Genomic DNA, 23231 nt, shown 5'->3' with positions numbered 1-23231 from the left:
CGCCAGCGCCCCCCGTGACCCCAAAAGGGAATAAGCGGTAGGAAATGGATGGATGGATGGATATATGTGTATATATATATTTATACATATTGTACCAGATGATGTTGTTTCGTTTTCTGCTCTTTTTTGGTTGGTTTCCTGGAGTGGGACCAAGCAACCCCCCCGTACCAGAAAGCACTTGATGAAAGCGGATACAACTTCACCCTCACCTATGAACCCACTCCAGGAAACCAACCAAAAAAGAGCAGAAAACGAAACAACATCATCTGGTACAATCCGCCATTCAGCAAAGACGTCTCAACCAACATCGGCCGCAAGTTCCTCACTCTGATCGACAAACACTTCCCCAAAGGCAACACCCTAAGAAAAATATTCAACAAGAACAACATTAAATTGAGCTACAGCTGTATGAACAACATGCAACAAATCATTTCAAACCACAACAAAGCAATTGCAAAAGGACTGCCTACCCCCAGACTAAACGACTCTGAAACCAATAATGAATGTAACTGTCGCAAGAAACCTGATTGCCCTCTCAACGGAAGGTGCTTACAGACATCAGTCGTTTACCAAGCAAAGGTAATACGCAAGGACATTAACACATCCGACACGTACGTAGGATTAACCGAAGGAGCGTTCAAAACAAGATGGAATAATCACAACGCCTCCTTTAGAAACCAGACTTTGCAGAATTCTACAGAACTCAGCAAACACATTTGGAACCTCAAAGACAATAATGTTGAATATTCAATAACATGGCAAATTCTTGCATCCAGCACACCTTACAACAGTGGTAATAAAAGATGCAACCTATGCATAAAAGAGAAACTGTTTATTATATATCATCCAGATTTATCATCCCTCAACAAGCGCAGTGAAATCATTTCAACATGCCGCCACAAGAAGGAACCACCTCCTAGGTAACACATGAGCCAATCACCACACCCTACGCCTGCCTGTACCCACCCACTCTGTGCTCTATATAAACCATTGTATGTGAATGCTTCCATTAAAATCTCCTGATGATTGAGGGAACCCCTCATGAAACAGATCTGTAGAGATTAAGTAGTCTTGTGATTTTTTTTCCCACACCTATATATATGTATATATATATATATACACACACACGCACGCACACACACACACACACACACACACACACACACACACACACACACACACACACACACACACACACACACACACACACACTTCTTTTAAATACCTACTGTTTGATCAATGAATACCAAATAACAAAATAATTAAAATAACTGTTTGAAAACATTATTACAATTAGATCATCTTATCAAATAATATAGTATATATAATAGTGTAAAAGTAGATACAATTATTAAAAATAAATAGATTAAAGTAAGAAGTAATACATTCCATAAAATTATATATATAAAATCATATATATATATATATATATATATATATATATATATATATATATATATATATATATGATAGTATTTGTATTTTTGCCTTTGTCCAGAGTAGACTAAAAGGATAACTTATGTGTATTATACAAAAAAATGTAATCAATACTTCGGTGATCAATAATAATAGTAATTAATGATTAATTACTCCGAAAACAATCAAATCTAAACCATTTATAAAATAATAAATACAAATACAGTAGTTAACGATATAAATACAGTTAATTAAAAAACATGCAGTATTTTAAATTCTATTATTTGTAATAAATGTATAATTATTTTTCTAATATGTTCAGACTTTAGGGACACGCCATATAATAAGGGTTATAGCTGCGAGGAGTGGGCGTGACTTATTCGCATGACGTCACAGCACCCTCCTTCCTCAGTGTCGAGCGGGTCTTCTCATGTCCTCTCATGTCTTATCAGGGCGCAGAGTGGAGCGTCTGCTTATCCCTTTTTCTGCTCCATTACAAGCATTTTCCCTTTCTGCCAGCTGGAACACAACATGACGACCACAGACAACTTGTAGCTATGGTAACTACTTTTTATCATTACGCAGTATTTTGTCAAAATAGTGTTTGGGCGCGCGCGCGTGTGGGTGTGTGTGTGTGTGTGTGTGACTGAGCGTTTTATTATGGAAAGTAAAACACGTGAACTCAACTTTATGTTGCAACGACGTTTTAGCACTGATACTAAATAGCTCACACTTGTGTTTATTGAGTTTACAATGAAATTAGGCAGCCAGCTGACAACAACAACAGGACAGTAATATATTCTCTTGCGTTTGCATTGTTTTGTTGTCCAAAGTAATGGTCCTGATCAAACATACATTGTACTGACATTGTACTAACATTGTACTAACATTGGACTAACATTGTACTAACATTGGACTAACATTGTACTAACATTGGACTAACATTGTACTAACATTGGACTAACATTGGACTAACATTGGACTAACATTGTACTAACATTGGACTAACATTGTACTAACATTGTACTAACATTGGACTAACATTGTACTAACATTGGACTAACATTGGACTAACATTGTACTAACATTGGACTAACATTGTACTAACATTGTACTATCATTGGACTAACATTGGACTAACATTGGACTAACATTGTACTAACATTGGACTAACATTGTACTAACATTGTACTATCATTGGACTAACATTGGACTAACATTGTACTAACATTGGACTAACATTGTACTAACATTGGACTAACATTGTACTAACATTGTACTATCATTGGACTAACATTGTACTAACATTGGACTAACATTGTACTAACATTGTACTATCATTGGACTAACATTGTACTAACATTGGACTAACATTGGACTAACATTCATACTTGCCAAATTTTATTATTATGTTTATCTTACCTAAAAATAAATATATTTATTAATTACAAAAAAAGAACTAAATACATGTTTACTGTATTTTTCTAAAAACATCAAAATTGTATTTTTAATTTATGTTTTTTCTTACTCCTTATTACATCCAGCCATAGAATTATACATTAAAATAAACAATTTGAAATAATTAATTTTAAATGTTAATAATTCATTTAAAATGACCATATTTAATTATTAAAATATTGCTTGTTTATCAACATCAATAGCATTTTATTCATTATATTTTGAAGCTCTCGGAAGCCAAGTTTTGCTATATTCCTTAAGATTTATTTATGCAAGTTTGAAGTATCAATTATCTAAACACAGTTTTGTTTGCATATTTTCAGGATATATATATATATATATATCAGGGGTCGGCAACCCGCGGCTCCGGAGCCGCATGCGGCTCTTTAGCGCCGCCTTAAAGGCTCTCTGGAGCTTTTTCAAAAATATATGAAAAATGGAAAGGATGAGGGGAAAAACATATTTTTTGTTTTAATTTGGTTTGTATAGGACGACAAACATAACACAAACCTCCCTAATTGCTATAAAGTGCACTGTTTATATTAAACATGCTTCACTGATTCGAGTATTTGGCGAGCGCCGTTTTTGTCCTACTAATTATGGCGGTCCTTGAACTCACCATAGTTTGTTTACATGCATAACTTTCTCGGACTTTCTAGGACGTTTTTATGCCACTTCTTTTTCTGTCTCATTTTGTCCAGCAAACTTATAACTTCGCGCATGTATGCACAAAGGTAAGTTTTGTTGATGTTATTGACTTGTGTGGAGTGTGCTAATCAGACATATTTGGTCACTGCATGACTGCAAGCTAATCGAGGCTAACATGCTATTTAGGCTAGCTGTATGTACATATTGCATCATTATGCCTCATTTGTTGGTATATTTGAGCTCATTTAGTTTCCTTTAAGTCCTCATAATTCAATTTATATTTCATGATACACTATCTGTATGTAATATGGCTTTTTATTTTTTGCGGCTCCAGACAGATTTGTTTTTGTATTTTTGGTCCAATATGGCTCTTTCAACATTTTGGGTTGCCGACCCCTGATATATATATATATATATATATATATATATATATATATATATATATATATATATATATATATATAAAAATGGGTTTAAATGGGTTGTACTTGTATAGCGCTTTTCTACCTTCAAGGTACTCAAAGCGCTTTGACACTACTTCCACATTTACCAATTCCCACACACATTCACACACTGATGGAGGGAGCTGCCATGCAAGGCGCCAACCAGCACCCATCAGGAGCAAGGGTGAAGTGCCTTGCTCAGGACACAACGGACGTGACGAGGTTGGTACTAGGTGGGAATTGAACCAGGGACGCTCGGGTTGCGCACGGCCACTCTCCCCACTGCCCCACGCCGTCCCCAATAATATATATATATATATATATATATAATATATATATATATATATATATATATATATATATATATTATATATATATATATTATATATATATATATATATATATATATATATATATATATATATATATATATATATATATATGTATATATTGAAATACTTGACTTGGTGAATTCTAGCTGTAAATATACTCCTCCCCTCTTAAACACGCCCCCACGCCCCACCTCCCGAATTGGAGGTCTCAAGGTGGGCAAGAATTCTAACATTGGCTATTTTTTAAGGGCTTTATAAATAAAGTTGATATGGTATGGTATGGTAACATTGGACTAAGATTGTACTAACATTGGACTAACATTTTACAAATTTTTAAAGGCTATTTGGGTTAGTGTGGCTGCCTCACAATACGAAGGTCGTGAGAAGTCTTGGGTTCAACCCTGGGCTCGGGATCTTTCTGTGTGGAGTTTGCATGTTCTCCCCGTGACTGTATGGGTTCCCTCCGGGTAATACTTGCCAACCCTCCCGGATTTTCCGGGAGACTCACGAAATTCAGCACCTCTCTCGAAAACCTCACGGGACAAATTTTCTCCCGAAAATCTCCCAAATTCCGGTAGAGCTGGAGGCCACGCCCCCTCCAGCTCCATACGGACCTGAGTGACTTGTCGACAGCCCGTTTTCACGTCCGCTTTCCCACAATACAAACAGAGAGCCTGCCCAATGACGTGATAACTGTAGAATGATCGAGGGCAAGTTCTTGGTTTCTTATGTGTGTTTATTGTTAGGCAGTTTTATTAACGTCCTCCCAGCGCAGCAACAACACACAACAACAGCAGTCACGTTTTCGTCTACTGTAAAGCAGTTCGTCTGCCGTAAACAGCAATGTTGTGACACTCCTAAACAGGAAAATACTGCCATCTACTGTACATGCATATGTGACAGCAACATCTACGGCAGAGGTCACCAACCTTTTTGAAACCAAGAGCTACTTCTTGGGTACTGATTAATGTGAAGGGCCACCAGTTTGATACACACTTAAATAAATTGCCAGAAATAGCCAATTTGCTCAATTTACCTTTAACTCTATGTTATTATCAATAATTAATGATATTTATCTTTGTGGAAACACTGAATATCTAAATGATTTCTCACAATAAATATATATTTTTAATGTCATGTTTTAAATAGGTTAAAATCCAATTTGCACTTTTGTTGCTGTAAATATACTCCTCCCCTCCTAACCACGCCCCCCACCCTCTACCACGCCCACCCCCCGAAATCGGAGGTCTCAAGGTTGGCAAGTATTCTCCGGGTACTCCAGTTTCCTCCCACTTCCAAAGACATGCACCTGGGGATAGGTTGATTGGCAACACTAAATTGGCCCTAGTGTGTGAATGTGAGTGTGAATGTTGTCTGTCTATCTGTGTTGGCCCTGCAGATTGTGACTTGTCCAGGGTGTACACCGCCTTCTGCCAAATTGTAGCTGAGATAGGGAATAAGTACAATAAGCGGTAGAAAAATTGATGGATGGATATATAAATAAAGTTGATGTGGTTTGGTATGGTAACACTGTACTAACATTGGACTAACCTTGGACTAACATTGTACTAACATTGGAATAACATTGGACTAACATTGGAATAATATTACACTAACATTTTAATAACATTGGCTAATTTTTAAAGGGCTATATAAATAAAGTTGATATGGTATGGTAACATTGGACTAACATTGTACTAAAATTGTACTAACATTGGAATAACATTGTACTCACATAGGACTAATATTGGACTAATATTGGACTAACATTGTACTAAAATTGTACTAACATTGGAATAACATTGTACTCACATAGGACTAATATTGGACTAATATTGGACTAACATTGTACTAAAATTGTACTAACATTGGAATAACATTGTACTCACATAGGACTAATATTGGACTAATATTGGACTAACATTGTACTAACATTGTACTAATATTGGACTAAAATTGTACTAACAATGGACAAACATTGTACTAACATTGGACTAACATTGGACTAACATTGGACATTTGGCACTAAAAGAGCATGGCTTCCCATTACAGCAGCATTATTTCATTGGGTGGTACAAAAAAAGGCACAAAGCTTTTAGTGAGATGTTATCTGGTAAACGGTAGAAGACATGTTATAGTACCTTGTTTTAGAGAAGTACATTTATTTCTGGTACGCTGCCAACTGGAGATAAAAACGTAAAGCTGCAAAGTGAAAGAGCCTAATAAACTTCATTTTAGGGATTTATTTACACATGCACTAAAGCAGGGCTGTCTTTTTCCAGTTAAAATCAAATGATGTGATTTGCCATTGGATGAATTATGTTTAGTCCATATATGTATTTAAAGTATTGCCGTCAACAAAGACTTTAATAAGAGTAATCACAGTGTTGCTGTGACTTAATATTGATTATTAAGTATTAAACGTAATTCATTTTAAATCAGGTGTTTCATTCTCAAGAAGAGAAAGTAAAGAAAGAAGGGACTATAAACATGTTTATTAAAGACACCTAACATGTTCACAAAAACATGTTTATTCTCCCAAACAAACATTATCCAAACATTAATGTGGACCTGTTACTCCTTTTGTGTAATCGATGCACTACTTTAAATTTGTAGTGCCTTTTTAAAGACCTACTGAAACCCACTACTACCCACCACGCAGTCTGATAGTTTGTATATCAATGATGAAATATTAACATTGCAACACATGCCAATACGGCCGGTTTAGTTTACTAAATCTGAATGTTAAATTTCCCGCTGAGTTACTTGTTGAAAACGTCGCGGAATGATGACGCGTGCGCGTAACGTCACAGACTGTCAGGAAATATTAGCGCAGCACCAGTTCATCGCGCAATTAAAGAGTATTCTGGACATCTGTGTTGCTGAATCTTTTGCAATTTGTTCAATTAATAATGGAGAAGTCAAAGTAGAAATATGGAGTTGGGAAGCTTTAGCCTTTAGCCACACAAACACACTGTGATTCCTTGTTTAAAATTCCTGGAGGTGAAGCTTTACTATGGATCAGAGCGGTCAAGCGAACATGGTTCCCGACCACTTGTCAACCGGCAGGTTTCGGTGAGAAAATTGTGTTAAAAAGTCGCCTCTTACCGGAGATCTGTAGAGTTTGCGCCGTCCTTGTATCTGCCCGGAGATCAGCTGAGCTTGTGCCGTCCGTACAGCTGCCGTCGACTTCCCTCAGACACTAGCCTCAAGACACCCGTGGACACAGCCCTCCGACTATCAGGTACTATTTAATCTCACTAAAACACTAGCAACACAATAGAAAGATAAGGGATTTCCCAGAATTATCCTAGTAAATGTGTCTAAAAACATCTGAATCCGTCCCAATGCCATCGCGTTTTTAATTTTTTTTAACTTTATTATTTATTAATTTTTTTTCTAATCCTTCTAATCATCCACAAATCTTTCATCCTCGCTCAAATTAATGGGGAAATTGTCGTTTTCTCGGTCCGAATAGCTCTTGCTGCTTGAGGCTCCCATTATAAACAATGTGAGGACGTGAGGAGCCCTCACCCTTGTGACGTCATCGTCTGCGACTTCCGATAAAGACAAGGCTTTTTTATCAGCACCAAAAGTTGCGAACTTTATCGTCGATGTTCTCTACTAAATCCTTTCAGCAAAAATATGGCAATATCGCGGAATGATCAAGTATGACACATAGAATGGACCTGCTATCCCTGCTTAAATAAGAAAATCTCATTTCAGTAGGCCTTTGAAATGAATAAAACTGCTTCCTGCTGGGTGTACAGTACAGGCCAAAAGTTTGGACACACCTTTTCATTCAATGTGTTTTCTTTATTTTCACGACTTTTTACATTGTAGATTGTCACTGAAAGTATCAAAACTATGAATGAACACATGCGGAGTTCTGTACTTAACAAAAAAAAGGTGAAATAACTGAAAACATTTTTTACAGTCTAGTTTCTTCAAAATAGCCACCCTTAGCTCCGATTACTTTTTCGCACACTTTTTGCATTCTCTCGATAAGCTTCAAGAGGTGGTCACCTGCAATGGTTTTCACTTTACAGGTGTGCTTGAATCTCATCGAGAGAATGCCAAGAGTGTGCAAAGCAGTAATCACAGCAGAGGGTGGCTATTTTGAAGAAATTATAATATAGAACATGTTTTTACCTTTCACCTTTTTTTTTTGTAAAGTTTATAACCCCACATGTGTTCATTTATAGTTTTGATGCCTTCAGTTACAATCTACAATGTAAAAAGTCATGAAACTAAAGAAAAACACATTGAATGAGGAGAAGGTATGTCCAAACATTTGTCCTGTACTGTACATAATATTTTATGTTGGTCCACTGTTCCATTATATTTTTGGACACCAATTTCCCATGGAAAGGGATTAAAATTTTGTTTAGTATCTTCCATGTTGACTTGTTTGCTCCTGGATGGATTATCTTTTATTAACTCGTTCATTTTGAAGCGGAAGAAGATGGATAGATGGTTTGTTCATTTCGACAGCCCTACTTACAACACCCCAGCTTTGCATGTAAACATTTCAACTTTTTATACTCACCGCTTCACTTTTTTGCTATTTTTCCCATGTTTGTTTTGTTCTTATAGAAATTCTATTTCTAAAAAAAAAGTACAGCAGGCCAACAAATAATTGGACACTTTTGCATTGCGGTTTTGACAGAAAGTACAGTTGTCAACATTTTTATATTTTACTGTCTCTTCAAAGCATGCTGTATATATTATATATAAAATGACACTTTGCATGTTTTTGCATTTACAACAGGATTGCCCAAACGTCTTCCACAAAAAAAAAAACAGATGAAACATATTATATTATTCACTTGATTATTTAATACTTTTTTCCCCCAATGAAACACTACAAAACCATTCTAGTGTAGGTCACATCTTATCTGGTAAATATATGATTGTATCTATTAAATTAAGTTTCAAAATCAAAATTCATCTATTTAATAATCCCTATTTTTTTACACCGAACTATACCTTTATATTTCTAAGGAGGTTAATTTATGTCTTTATTACAAAAGTTTTTTTTTTACACTGAATTTATTTTGGTGTTTACATCAAATCATGTTGACAATTTCATTGAAAAAACATTTAGTATGAAAATTCAGTGTAAAAAAATCCACCCATCCATCCATTTCCTACCGCTTGTCCCATTCGGGGTCACGGGGGTGCTGGACTCTCTCTTAGCTGCACATGGGCGGAAGGCGGGGTACACCCTGGACAAGTCGCCACCTCATTGCAGGGCCAACACAGATAGACAGACAACATTCACACTCACATTCACAGACTCGGGCTAATTTAGTGTTGCCAATCAACCTATCCCCAGGTGCATGTCTTTGGAGGTGGGAGGAAGCCGGAGAACCCAGAGGGAACCCACACAGTCACAGAGAGAACATGCAAACTCCACACAGAAAGATCCCGAGCGCAGGATCGAACCCAGGACCTTCGTATTGTGAGGCAGATGCACTAACCCAACCAGTGTATAAAAAGTCAGTGTAAAACAAATTCGTGCTGAAAAATTTAGGCTCCAAGAATTTGCTGCTTCAAACCGCAAGAATCACTTCCGATAAAAAAAAGCCTGAAGCAATTGATCTGGTCTTAGAACAAGTCAATGAGGTGTGAAGTTTTAAGTCACGTGACATATCACTCTAATAACAAAAGCATAAAACAAATAATAATCAGTCAGTGCTATATCTGGGCTATAGTTTTGTCTACAATGTAGGGGCGGCTAGGAATAGTATAGCGAGGTTCGAGGTGCTCCATTAAGCGTTTAAACCCGACATTACTAACCACCGTCAGGGGCTGGTCATCAAGCACAATAAACTGGACTATCTTTTCTGTTATGGCCATTGCCTTTTTGCTGTCCCGTGGTAGTTTGTCCATCCATCCATCCATCATCTTCCGCTTATCCGAGGTCGGGTCGCGGGGGCAGCAGCCTAAGCAGGGAAGCCCAGACTTCCCTATCTCCAGCCACTTCGTCTAGCTCTTCCCGGGGGATCCCGAGGCGTTCCCAGGCCAGCCGGGAGACAAAGTCCTGTAGTTTGTCACATCTTGCAAAGCTTTCGGCCAGCGTGGGTTGCTGAAGCCAGCCAGAGGTTTGTTGCTTCGCCTTGCTGCTCTCCCAAAAATCGTCATGTTCTTTTTTGTGGTGTTTTTTAAAATTTGCGATGAGGTTGCTTGTATTGAACCTTCCCAGTTCTGTCCCTCCACGGGACACTTGCGCCTGACAAATGTTGCATTTAGCGGCAACGTCTTTGTCCGAGTTTACGTTAAAATACTTCCACGCAGCCGACATCACTACACTTTGCTGCAAGCACACGCATTGTCGTTGTTGTGATCACGTGGGCTGTGCATGCTGGATCAGAGACGCTCTTTTTCCGGGGCCGGCACCAACGTTAATTAAGGGGCATTGCCGCCACCTACTGTGTTGGAGTGTGATCAAACTAGAGTCACCTGGTATAGAAGTGCTGGAGCGGTAAATGGAAAGCTTATATCGGAGCGCTTATATCGGAGTTTTTAGATTCAGTCCAATAAAATCCGATATTCACTCTTTTGGCTAATATCGGACTGATTTCCGATATCAATATCAATCGGGACATCCCTAGTGTTTGGGCTGATACAGGGTAAAGTAGGTCCTCACTATTTGGGCTGTATAAATGATCAATTATCAATTTGGCGAATGATAGAGATTTTAATACTATCTTCATTATGTGATGATACATGTTGAATATTGTTGTCCCCCAAATTTGACGGCAACAAGGAAACAGCAACGTTTCTCCACAGTGCGAAGCCGCCTCTGAATTGCTAATCATAGCCTCCATAGCAGCAAATATACTACTGTGGTGGTTTCCCTCTTGTGGGTTCTCCTGATCCCGACAGACCTTCACGGGAGCCCGGGAGTCTGGTTTTAACAATGTTTTTATTGTGGTGCACACAAGCCAGGACAGCACTCTGCTCTGCCACTTTTCAGTCCCTTCTGGGTGGCGTACCTTCCGGCTCTTTCTCTCTCGGCGTGGTCTCGCATGTGTGCGTAGCATCTTGCTAGAACGAACTGGTGTGTCATGGATCCGGGCAGCTGCTGATAAGCATGATCCGCCAGAGCTGGGAAATCCAATCACCTACAAGCTGTGCTTCAAAGCCGGTCCTTACACACCCCATTCCGCAGCAGACCACACCCCCCTCCACAACTAGGTTTCTTACAAGTAACAGTATCACTAGATGATGGGCAGAAGTTAAACATGCTAAAGTATACACTCTTGGAGGATACAAGATGCCATGCTGACCACTAAGCTACAACCCTTGAATGTAAAACAGAGGTGGGAGATCGATAGAACTATTGATGGTTATGATACCAAGTATATGTTGACACAAGTGTTAACAACTGATTTTACCCTGACGAAAACAAGACTTATTGAAACAATTAATTGAAAATGTTCTCTAAGAATAAAAATGAGTTAAAAACATTGACAGAAAAGAAAACCAATCATATTTATTTTTGTCTTGTAGAAGGGTGGGACAAGTTTGAAATTAAACCAATCACAGCTCTTTGAGAGTGTACATACTATATGAAAGAGGGGCTGCGAATTAGTTACAAAGGAGAGTCAATCAGATGCTTTTCCTTGTAAGATGAGGAAGTGAGATTTGTCACGACCGAAACAAAAATCTAAGATTCAACATGTTCCTCATCGTAATATGTGTACACCTGGGAAAAGGTGAAGAGGACACATTTCCTTTTTACTGCCATAATGCCATCAGCGGGCAAGTCATCGATCGTGACATCGACACAACTGTAAATTAAATCTAATTCTACTGTATTACTTCTTTACAAAAAGTAATTTTCTCTGCCTCAAAGAATGGTGTATTTAATGGTAAATCTAAAGACATGACAACTTTTAATGTGGTCCAACACGTTTCCCAGCAGGCACAAGACTTTAAAAAATGTTGAGAACTTGTTGAAATAGGTGCTGACGTTGAGCAACTTAAACCTAACGTTGGAACAACATGCTTTTTGACAATGTTTAATCAATGTTGGGTTGTGATGTTGATTTGACCATTAATTTTGGTCATTTTCCAACCAATATTCCACAACACAAATACAACATTGAAACATGTTTTTTGACAAAATGTTTTCAGTGTCAGGTTCTGACGTTGATTTGACTTTTGAAATTTGGCAATTTTTCACAACCAACAACTAGGATCCAAAGTTACACACCCAGTTGTGTCAGTTTGAAAAATACCTTTTGCAACGTTGTTTCAAGCAAGTTTTAAAGGACATATATGTATAAATCATCCTTGTATCAACGGGTTGCGTTCCGTGCGTAGGCCATCTATCCATTTTCTACCGCTTATTCCCTTTGGGGTGGCGGGGGGGCGCTGGTGCCTATCTCAGCTACGATCGGGCGGAAGGCGGTGTACACCCTGGACAAGTCGCCACCTCATCGCAGGGCCTACATGCGTAGCAAAAAGAGGAATTGGATGCATCCATCCATCCATCCATTTGTCTACCGCTTACTCCCTTTGGCGTCGCGGGGGGCGCTGGTGCCTATCTAAACTACAATCGAACAGAAGGCGGGGTACATCCTGGACAAGTCGCTACCTCATCGCAGGGCCGAATTGGATGCAAAGTATAGCTCGGTATAGCTCGGTTGGTAGAGCGGCCGTGCCAGCAACTTGAGGGTTGCAGGTTCAATCCCCGCTTCTGCCATCCTAGTCACTGCCGTTATGTCCTTGGGCAAGACACTTTACCCACCTGCTCCCAGTGCCACCCACACTGGTTTAAAAAAAAAGAAAAAAGAAAATGTAACTTGGATATCGGGTTTCACTATGTAAAGCGCTTTGAGTCGCTAGAGAAAAAGCGCTAAATAAATATAATTCACTTAACTTATTTACTTGTTTATTTTTTTAATGCGGACATTTATTAAAAGCTACTCCACCATTAGTGTGTGAATGTTTGTGTGAATTGGTGAATGTGGAAATAGTGTCAAAGGCGATTTGAGTCCCTTGAGGGTAGAAAAGCGCTATACAAGTATAACCCATTTACAATTTACCATATCCGAGAATGACAAGTGGTAGGAAATGGATGGATGGATGAATTGATGAAATTTGTCCCACCACACGTGTATTTGCTGCTTCCGGTTGTCCCGCTCATAAACAAATTATGATGAACGCATGCATTGTAACCATGTTCACAAGACACATACAGTACACACCTGCTTTGCTTGTGTGCTTGAAAGATATTTATATGCATTGATCTGTGGAGCAAAGAATGATTAACTATATCATTCCTGACCATAAGATCATGCTACTTTTATGTTAAAGGCCTATTGAAATTAGATTTTCTTATTTAAACGGGTATAGCAGGTCCATTCTATGTGTCATACTTGATCATTTCGCGATATTGACATATTTTTGCTGAAAGGATTTAGTAGAGAACATCCACGATAAAGTTCGCAACTTTTGGTCGCTAATAAAAAAGCCATGCCTGTACCGAAAGTAGCAGACAATATGCACGTGACGTCACCGGTGTGAGGGCTCCTCACATCCTCACATTGTTTATAACGTGAGCCACCAGCAGTAAGAGCAATTCGGACCGAGAAAGCGACGATTTCCCCATTGATTTGAGCGAGGATGAAAGATTTGTGGATGAGGAAAGTTAGAGTGAAGCACTAATAAAAAAAAAGAAAAGGCGACGGCTCCAGGTGGCAGCAGTGGTAGAGTTTTAGATGTAATTAGACACATTTACTAGGATAATTCTGGAAAATCCCTTATCTGCTTATTGTGTTAATAGTATTTTAGTGTGATTGTAAAGTTATACTTGAAAGTCGGAGGGCTGCGGTGAACGCCAGTGTCTCTGAGAGAAGCCGAGGAGCCAAGATCACAACTGCCTTTTTGAGCTGCAGGATGAGGTCGCGTAATCCACTCAAGTCTCCGAATTAATATCACAATTTTCCCATCCAAAAACTTGCTGGTTGACGCAGAGAAACATGTTCGCTTGACCGCCCTGTGTTAAAGCTTCACAACAAACAAAGAAACACCGGCTGTGTTTCGGTGCTAAAGGCAGCTGCAATCCACCACTTTCCACCAACAGCATTCTTATTTGACGTCTCCATTATTAATTGAACAAATTGCAAAAGATTCAGCAACACAGATGTCCAAAATGCTGTGTAATTGCGCGATGAAAAGAGACAAGTTTTAGCCGTAAGTGGTGCTGGGCTAATATGTCCCCTCCAACCAATAACGTCACAAACACGCGTCATCATTCCGCAACGTTTTCAACAGAAACTCTACGGGAAATTTAAAATTGTAATTTAGTGAACTAAACCGGCGGTATTGGCATGTGTTGCAATGTTAATATTTCATCATTGATTTTTAAAATATCAGACTGCGTGGTCGGTAGTAGTGGTTTCAGTAGGCCTTTAAACAACTGCTTTGCAGGTAGTCTAAACAAAGGCGCATTCAACGCAACATCAAACAAATCCTATCTTTGATACTTTATATTTTAGTCCACTAAAGTACTCTAATTTTAGCTCACTAAAATGCTGTGTAATTTCATTGACTAAAACTATATCAATTTAGATTAAACAAATTTGACTAAAAAGACATTGACTGAAATTAAATTAAAAACTGCTGTCAAAAATAACACTGGTTGACACTAAGGTGATTAAAACAAAAAAATTTTTTACGATACACCCAAAGCATGCGTCGTTTTTTTATTGTTTACAAACTTAGGAAATACTTTACACACAATAGGACTTTAAGAGCAAACATCTACATTATCTAAATAAGAGCCAAAGTTGTTTTTGCCTATGTTTAGTTATTTTTGCACTAATTTTGCTCAAAATATTAAATGAACTAAAGGGTAATAGGGAAATAACATAATGTTTAATTGATATTGTTATACTGCCAGTGAAATATTAGCATCGGCTTTGGTATGGCAGAGGGTTTTGTCTCTGTGCGATATAGAAAATGACTATATCATGATATTCAAGTATACATTCTCACGCAGTTGCTTTTAGCTGCGGGCATTACACTACAGGCATTTCCCACTCTTTGTTGTCTCTCCTCACAGAAACGTAAAACAAGCGTACCTTCTTACATACGTCATATATGTAAAAGCCCTCGCTGAGCAGAGAGGTAGCGGCATGGGTAACGTTAGCTGTGGTGCGAGTGATAATACGAGAGAAAGAAGGTGCAAATCTGGTAACAAATGAAGGAAGAATTAATTCCCTAGAAAAACAGCAGGGGGTCCATCGTCTGGAGGTGGTTTGGCTTCAAACGGGAATATGTCGATCAGACAACCGCAATTTGTCAAGTGTGGGGCAAAAGCGTTGCTACAAAAAGTAGCATTTCTGCTAGTGTGTTGCATCATTTGAAAAGTCACCCGCGACAGAATGAAGAGTGCTTGAAACTCTGCATGTCAACATCTACGTTCGGTGCCACACCCACAAAATGCAGAGGCAACCATTTCCACATCAACACCGTATGAAAAAAAAGTCAACAACAGAAGGAGATAACATCTGCAGGAACCTACCACATAGCGAAAGACATACAGTATTTGATTTCCTATTATGCAGCTCATTTTATTTGACAGTTATTGAAATATATATTGTGTGACATCATGCACAAAAGTGCACTTTATTTATTTTAAACTATTGTAGTGGCGTTCTGTACAAAAAGTGCACTTTAATTTAGTGTTCAGTTCAGTTTCAGTTTATTTCGAACATGCATAGGATACAATGTAATGCATCATACAGTTCCAGTTGTTTCATTACAGCACGCCCAAAAAGGAGTAGGAAGAAGCAGAGCTTATTTACTTCTACCCCTTTTCATCCCATAGCAATTTTATTGAACTTCCTTGTTCTTTGTATAAGAACAATGAACAAATAAATAAATAATATACCATAGTTAACATACAAATATGTGTTTTGTTATGTCATCTTAGTGACATCATGCACAGAAGTGCACTCATAGCTTGTTTTAAAATGTCTCTGACAATCTTGCACTTTCTGTTTTGAAATGACATGAACGCTTGTGCCACTGCTTAATAACTGTTTAATAAATACAGTTTTGGTCAATTGACTTAGTTGTGAGTTCCCTATCTGCATGAAAGTTTAAAATGAGCATGTATTAATGCAGTATGAACAAGAATGTTTTAATGTAAACACACAAAATCATCATACTGCTGTGATTATATGCATCAAGTGATCATTCAAGGCTAAGGCAAAATATCGAGATATATATCGTACATCGTGACATGGCATAAAAATATTGAGATATTAAAAAAAGGCTATTTCTCCCAACCCTACCAGAGGTACGTGATTAGTATAGGTGGGTGATATGAGGATATGAGGCAGCTGGGTCTGTTCCCGCAAGGTTCTATTGCCTTCAAAATCAGAGATAGTGAGGTCGTGGTTTACCATCTGCTGAGCTTATCAGCATGCAGCCAATATAATAGTTTTCAGAAACTTTTTTACACCGTGACTTTTCGTTTTTACACTGTGTAGAATCTACAGCCTGTGTAATGTATTTAGTGCAAGTGTGATGTAATTGGTAAATGGGTTATACTTGTATAGCGCTTTCCTACCTTCAACGTACTCAAAGCGCTTTGACACTACTTCCACATTCACCCATGCACACATTGATGGCGGGAGCTGCCATGCAAGGCACTAACCACAACCCATCAGGAGCAAAGGTGAAGTGTCAGTTTCCTTTTTTTCCTATATTATCTACTTCCTCAATGACTAAGCCACACTTCTCTTATCATCGTTATTGTTTATTTATATTGCTTTACAATGTTACTGTGGAGGAGCAATTCCATTAGTCTGCTATGGTTTCGCGTTCGTGAGACCCTACATAGAGAAACCCTTAACTCCTCAAAGATGGACGCCTTTGACCTTCCTTTTTGTCAACAACACCTGTGGTCGAACTTTGAGATCGGCCTCAGTCCATATAAAAACATTTCATCATCTCTCCCAAGTTAATTGGGTATATATCCACACACGACCCCCACCCTCGAATCAACGCCTTCACCACCGCTTAATTCCTTTGGGGCTGTGGATGGCTGAGCAGCGCTATATAGCGGCAGCGGTGTCTCCTCAAACCTACCCCTCCCTCTGTTGCAAGTTGGTGTGATATACAGTACGTACCATGTTTCATGTGTGCCATGCTATGTGAGGTTTTTTCCTTGGACTCAGTCTGGACCCCTACTGAGGGTCTAGCCTTAGACTGATATTTTTTTTTACTCCCCCCCTCTCCCAATGTCACCCTTTTCTCACCTTTTTAAGGAGCGCCGTAAGTGGCTGATTCGTTGGCGGTCTCGTCTTGTCCCCCCTGTAACGTATGCCTGCTCTTAGCGAGACTGTGCCGAATATTAAATTTCGTTGTACTTGTGAAATGACAATAAAGATATATCCTATCCTATACTATCCTATCCTAAAGAAATAGAAATACAGGAAGGATTTTGTTATCTGTGAAGTGCACAGTACACAGTTTGCAGCTATTCAAGTTTGGTAAAAGTGCAAGTCGTAACAAGTCTGGACATTATGAGTATCAGTGTGAGTAGCATAATAAGTATCAGTATGAGTTTTAGTAAGGGGGATAATGATACGGATATTTCATCACATGTGACCAAAATAATCAGGGTTATTATTATTTAACGGTATTGTTGTGTTAAATATGCTTAAAAATCACTTATATACACATACAGAAATCAAGTTTTATTAAAAAATAGATAGACACACAATATGGCAGAAGACATGTGTTATTATGTTATTTATGTGATTAAATATATCATGTTACTTTGTAAAGGTTTTAAAGCAGGAGTGTAAAATATAGGCTCCATAAGATGATTTTGCTAAGTATTAAAATGGAGATGCAATTTTGAAGAAAGAAAATGCTGTTCAAAATTAATCCACTGGATGTCGCAATAGAAATTCTGTTAAGCAAGCAAACAGTTCATAGTGAGGCCAAGCAAGAGGTACACAGTAAAGCGGAACTGAAGGGTTGCGGCTACGCCACCTCGACCCAAGTAAAACGTTACGTCCCCTGCTTCGAACACATTGTGCTTTGGCATCCTCATTGCTCTTAAAGGACTTTGGAGTAGAAAAATAATCAAACATTAAAATAAACTTAACCCGTTTTTTGGTTTGATAATAAAAAAACAAAAAATGGAGGGTTATCCACTATTCCTTTGAAAATCCATCCAAATATCCATCCCCTTATCCGAGGTCGGGTCGCGGGGGCAGCAGCCTAAGCAGGGAAGCCCAGACTTCCCTCTCCCCAGCCACTTCGTCTAGCTCTTCCCGGGGGATCCCGAGGCGTTCCCAGGCCAGCCGGGAGACATAGTCTTCCCAACGTGTCCTGGGTCTTCCCCGTGGCCTCCTACCGGTAGGACATGCCCTAAACACCTCCCTCGGGAGGCGTTCGAGTGGCATCCTTTGAAAATCGAAAATGGAAATTCAAACGAGTGAAAACATTTTTTTCCTATGCCTGCGAATTGCACATATGCAGTGTGTCTTTTAAGGATCCGCGTCTGTGTGTGACACAGAACAACAGAAGGAGACAAAGAACAGTGTCGCAGTCAAAAGTTCCCTTCTATTTTTTAATGGCCAGAAACATGGAAACTAAGTGACACATTTTATTGGTTCTCTATCAAACAGGCAAACGTCAATCTTTTTCCGTTGTCGCTGTTCCGGGTCACTCACATGCGAAGATACGGAAAAGATACAAAGCGCATGTGCAATCTATCATATCTCCAAACATTGAACGGGAAATAGAGAAAAGTGTTTTCCACTCGCTGTTTTAATTGTTTTTATTTTTATATTCAAACACATTAATGCATTCGGATAATGAATAACAATCCATTTTCCGATTAATGTTTTTTTTCTTTTTTTTATCAAACCAAATTATTACGGGCAGAAAATATTTTTATGTCAAAAAATGTTTCTATTCCAAACGACAAATGGATGGCCGCAACATATTTGATACCTAGGGGTGTAACGGTACGTGTATTAAACCGTTTTGGTACGGGGGTGTACCGAACAAGTTTCTAACCTAACGTCTTAACAAGCTGCTTTGCTTCTCCTGCCTCTGTCTCAGCACCCAGCATTGTCCCGCCCACACAACCATCTGATTGGTTACATATATAGCGGTAACAGCCAATCAGCAGTCCGTATTCAGAGCGGTAACAACCAATCAGCAGTGAGTATTCAGAGCGCATGTAGTCAATGCTTCAGCATCCAGCAGATAGGTGTTTAGCAGGTGAGCATAAGGCAGCTTACTGTCCCCAAATGATAATAAACACCGCCCAGTCAACTACTACTAACATCACTATGAGGCCGTTGACCTTCTAGAAACTTAAACTGCAGCTCAGCTCGCTCGCAGTTCTGGCTTGAGGTGAAGGCTAATTAGCTTTTAGTGCGGTGTGTGCGTGTGTGTGTGTGTGTGTGTGTGTGTGTGTGTTTTACAGACAGAAAAGCTTTGAATGGCAGGGTCCCTGCTATCAAATATAACATTTATATAATAAAAATCAACTGCTGGCTTCCCAAATGCTTTAATAAATTAAGCATGATGAGTTGACTTGAAACTGTTTAATGTTGCAGTTTTTATAGGTCGAAGAAAAGTTTTGTCATTTTATTTCTTCTGAGCAAAAATTTGAGGCAGTTTAATGTGGATTAACGTGGGCAGAATTATTATAGTGTTCCCAATGTTAAAAGGATAAAGCCATTGTTTACAAATTTGGTAAATAAGTAACCAAAAACATTATATGTTGTTGTTGTTTTCTTACTGTACCGAAAATGAACCAAAACCGTGACCTCTAAACCGAGGTATGTACCAAACCGAAATTTTTTGTGTACCCTTACACCCCTATTGATGCCTAATCTGATGCTTCTGTACTCAACATGCCATACCAGACCTGCTCCTAACAAATCTTCTGCTGCAGAGCCCATATTTGGTGTTTCCTGGGGAAGAGCTACTATCCCACACCTGATTGCGCTCTGCAATCAGGCCTTTGTAAGCACTCCAGTTTCGAACCTGGTCACTGGATTGTCCCTCTGCAATGTCTGTTCAAGTTTCTGTAGTCTATGCCCGCTCTGGTTCCCTAGCCTGTGTTGACTTTTTTTTTCTGCCTGTCCTGTCAAGTGAGTTTTACTTTTACCAGCTTTTTTTTTTCAGTGGCTTAGTCCTATCTTGTTTTTCTCAAACGTACGAAACTCAAAACCAGTGAAGTTGGTACGTCGTGTTATTGGTTAATAAAAACAGAATACAATGATCTGCAAATCCTTTTCAACTCATATACAATTGAATAGACTGCAAAGACAAGATATTTCATTTTGTAACTGAAAAACATGATTGTTTTTTTAAAATAATCTTTAATTTAGAATTTAATGGCAGCAACACATTGCAAAAATGTTAACATAGGGGCATTTTTACGACTGTGTTACATGGTCATTCCTTTTAAAAACACTCAGTAAACGTTTGGGAACCGAGGAGACCAATTTTTGAAGCTTTTCAGGTGGAATTATTTCCCATTCTTGCTTGATGTACAGCTTTAGTTGTTCAACAGTCCGGGGTCTCCGTTGTCGTAATTTACGCCACACATTTTTAATCTGAGACATGTCTGGACTACAAGCAGGCGAGTCTAGTGCCCGCTCTCTTTTACTAAGAAGCCACGCTGTTGTAACATGTGCAGAATGTGACGTGGCATTGTCTAGCTGAAATAAGTCATGAAAATGACGTTGCTTGAATGGCAACATATGTTGCTCCAAAACGTGTATGTACCTTTCAGCATGATTGGTGCTTTCATAGACGTGTAAGTTACCCATGCCTTGGGCAGTAATACACCCTCATACCATCACAGATGCTATCTTTTGAACTTTGCGCCTATTAACAGTCCGGATGTTTATTTTCCTCTATGGTCCAGAGGACACAATGTCCAAAGTTTCTAAAAAAAACAATTTGAAATGTGGACTCGTCAAACCACAGAACAGTTTTCCACTTTGCATCACTCCATGTCGGTCCCAGCAAAGCCGGCGGGGTTTCTGGGTGTTGTTGATAAATGGCTTCCGCTTTGCATACACACACTGATATCGTTTTTTGATGCAGTACCACCTGAGGGGTCAAAGATCACAGCCTTGTCGCTTACATTCAGTGATTTCTCCAGATTCTCTGAACCTTTTGAGGATATTATGGACCTTAAATGGTGAAATTCCTCAATTCCTTGCAATAACTGGTTGAGAAATGTTCGACCATTTCGCATTTGTTCACAGAGTGGTGACCTTCGCCCCATCCTTGTTTTTGAAGGACTGAGCATTTCATGGAAGCTGCTTTAGTACCCAATCATGGCACCCACCTGTTCCCAATCAGCCTGTTCACCTTTGGGATGTTCCAAATAAGTGTTTGATGAGCATTATTCATCTTTTTCAGTCTTTTTAACACCTGTGCCAGCTTTTTTGTAACATGTTGCAGGCATCAAATACCAAATTAGCAAATATTTGCAAAAAATAACAACGTTTTCCAGTTCGAACGTTAAGTATCTTGTCTTTGCAATCATTCAATTAAATATAAGTTGAAAAGGATTTGCAAATCATTGTATTTTTTATTTATTAACGTTTTACACAAGGGGCCAACTTAACTGGTTTTGGGTTTTGTATTTACTCTCGGCAACCTTATGTTGCCTTCGCTTTTTGTCAATCTTTAGAACAGACTTTTTTCACACTTGTGTTCTCCCTTTTGTTAATAAATCATTTTGTTTTGACTGTTGCCTGTCTCTGCTTTGGGGTCCGATTATGCTGCCAAACCAGCGCCTGTCCCCTAGAAGAATTTTTATTATCTATTTAGTATTTTGTTCAATCCCAAATAGGCGGTGACTTAAAGTTGCATGGCTTTATAGATACACTGAGAAGGAGTCCTAAGTTCATTGTGTCCTTTGTTAGGTTTTGTAAACTGCACCGTTTAAATTTTCCTCGTTGCGGCTCCTGAACTAAAATGACTTTGACGCCCCTGTTTATAGTGTATTTTAATGGTAAAGACAAAAAGAGAGTTGCACGTCCAGTTTATGTGAAGTTACGTGGGTTCACTTCGTGTTGTCGACATATATAGATCTTCACATCATTCTGGACTTTTCTGTTCTAAGAGAACACAGCCCGTAGGTTCAATGTGCACAAAAAATTAGGTTATTTGTTCTAACAAAAATGTCTTTAAACAAGTTTAGTTTGGAGTATGATGTTTGTAACGGGGAAAGACGTTAATGTCGCTTGTATTCATGTTAGCATTTAAAGGCCTACTGAAATTAGATTTTCTTATTCAAACGGGAATAGCAGGTCCATTCTTTGTGTCATACTTGATCATTTTGCGATATTGCCATATTTTTGCTGAAAGGATTTAGTAGAGAACATTGACGATAAAGTTCGCAACTTTTGGTCGCTAATAGAAAAGCCCTGCCTTTACCGGAAGTATGTGCGCGGGACGTCACGAGTTGCATGGGTCCACACATATTCACATTGTGTTTAATGGGAGCCACCAGCAGTAAGAGCAATTCGGATCGAGAAAGCAACAATTTTCCCATTAATTTTAGCGAGGATGAAAGATCATGAATTAAGATATTGATAGTGAAGGACTAGAAAAAAAAAAAAAAGCGACGGCTCCGGGCGGCGGCAGTGCGAGCGTTTCAGATGTAATTAGACACATTTACTAGGATAATTCTGGAAGATCCCTTATCTGCTTATTGTTTTAATAGTGTTTTAGTGAGATTTTAAAGATTGTAAAGACATACCTCGAGGTCGGATGGCTGCGGTGAACACGAAGTGTCTCAGAGAGAAGCCGAGGAGCCGTCATCCTTTCAAACAGCTGCTGCAGGATGACGAATAATCCAATGATTTCTCCTGTAAGATATATATCACAATTTCCCCATCCAAAAACATGC

The 23231-nt window shown here is 38.8% G+C and overlaps 1 protein-coding gene across 1 annotated transcript in view; it reads left to right on the top strand.

Annotated features, from left to right (window-relative positions):
* The first annotated feature begins 1835 nt into the window (after positions 1–1835).
* The window catches only part of ptger2a (prostaglandin E receptor 2a (subtype EP2)), a 42698-nt gene continuing 21302 nt past the window's right edge, over positions 1836–23231 (top strand). The window contains exon 1 of the mRNA XM_061904666.1: positions 1836–1976. The gene's annotated coding sequence lies outside the window, so the exon portion shown is untranslated. The remainder of the gene's footprint in view (positions 1977–23231) is intronic.

The sequence above is a fragment of the Nerophis ophidion genome, linkage group LG06, assembly GCF_033978795.1.
Source record: "Nerophis ophidion isolate RoL-2023_Sa linkage group LG06, RoL_Noph_v1.0, whole genome shotgun sequence".
Classification (NCBI taxonomy): domain Eukaryota; kingdom Metazoa; phylum Chordata; class Actinopteri; order Syngnathiformes; family Syngnathidae; genus Nerophis; species Nerophis ophidion.
Note: the sequence above shows the minus strand (reverse complement) of the source record. Positions and strands in the feature narration are given on the sequence as shown.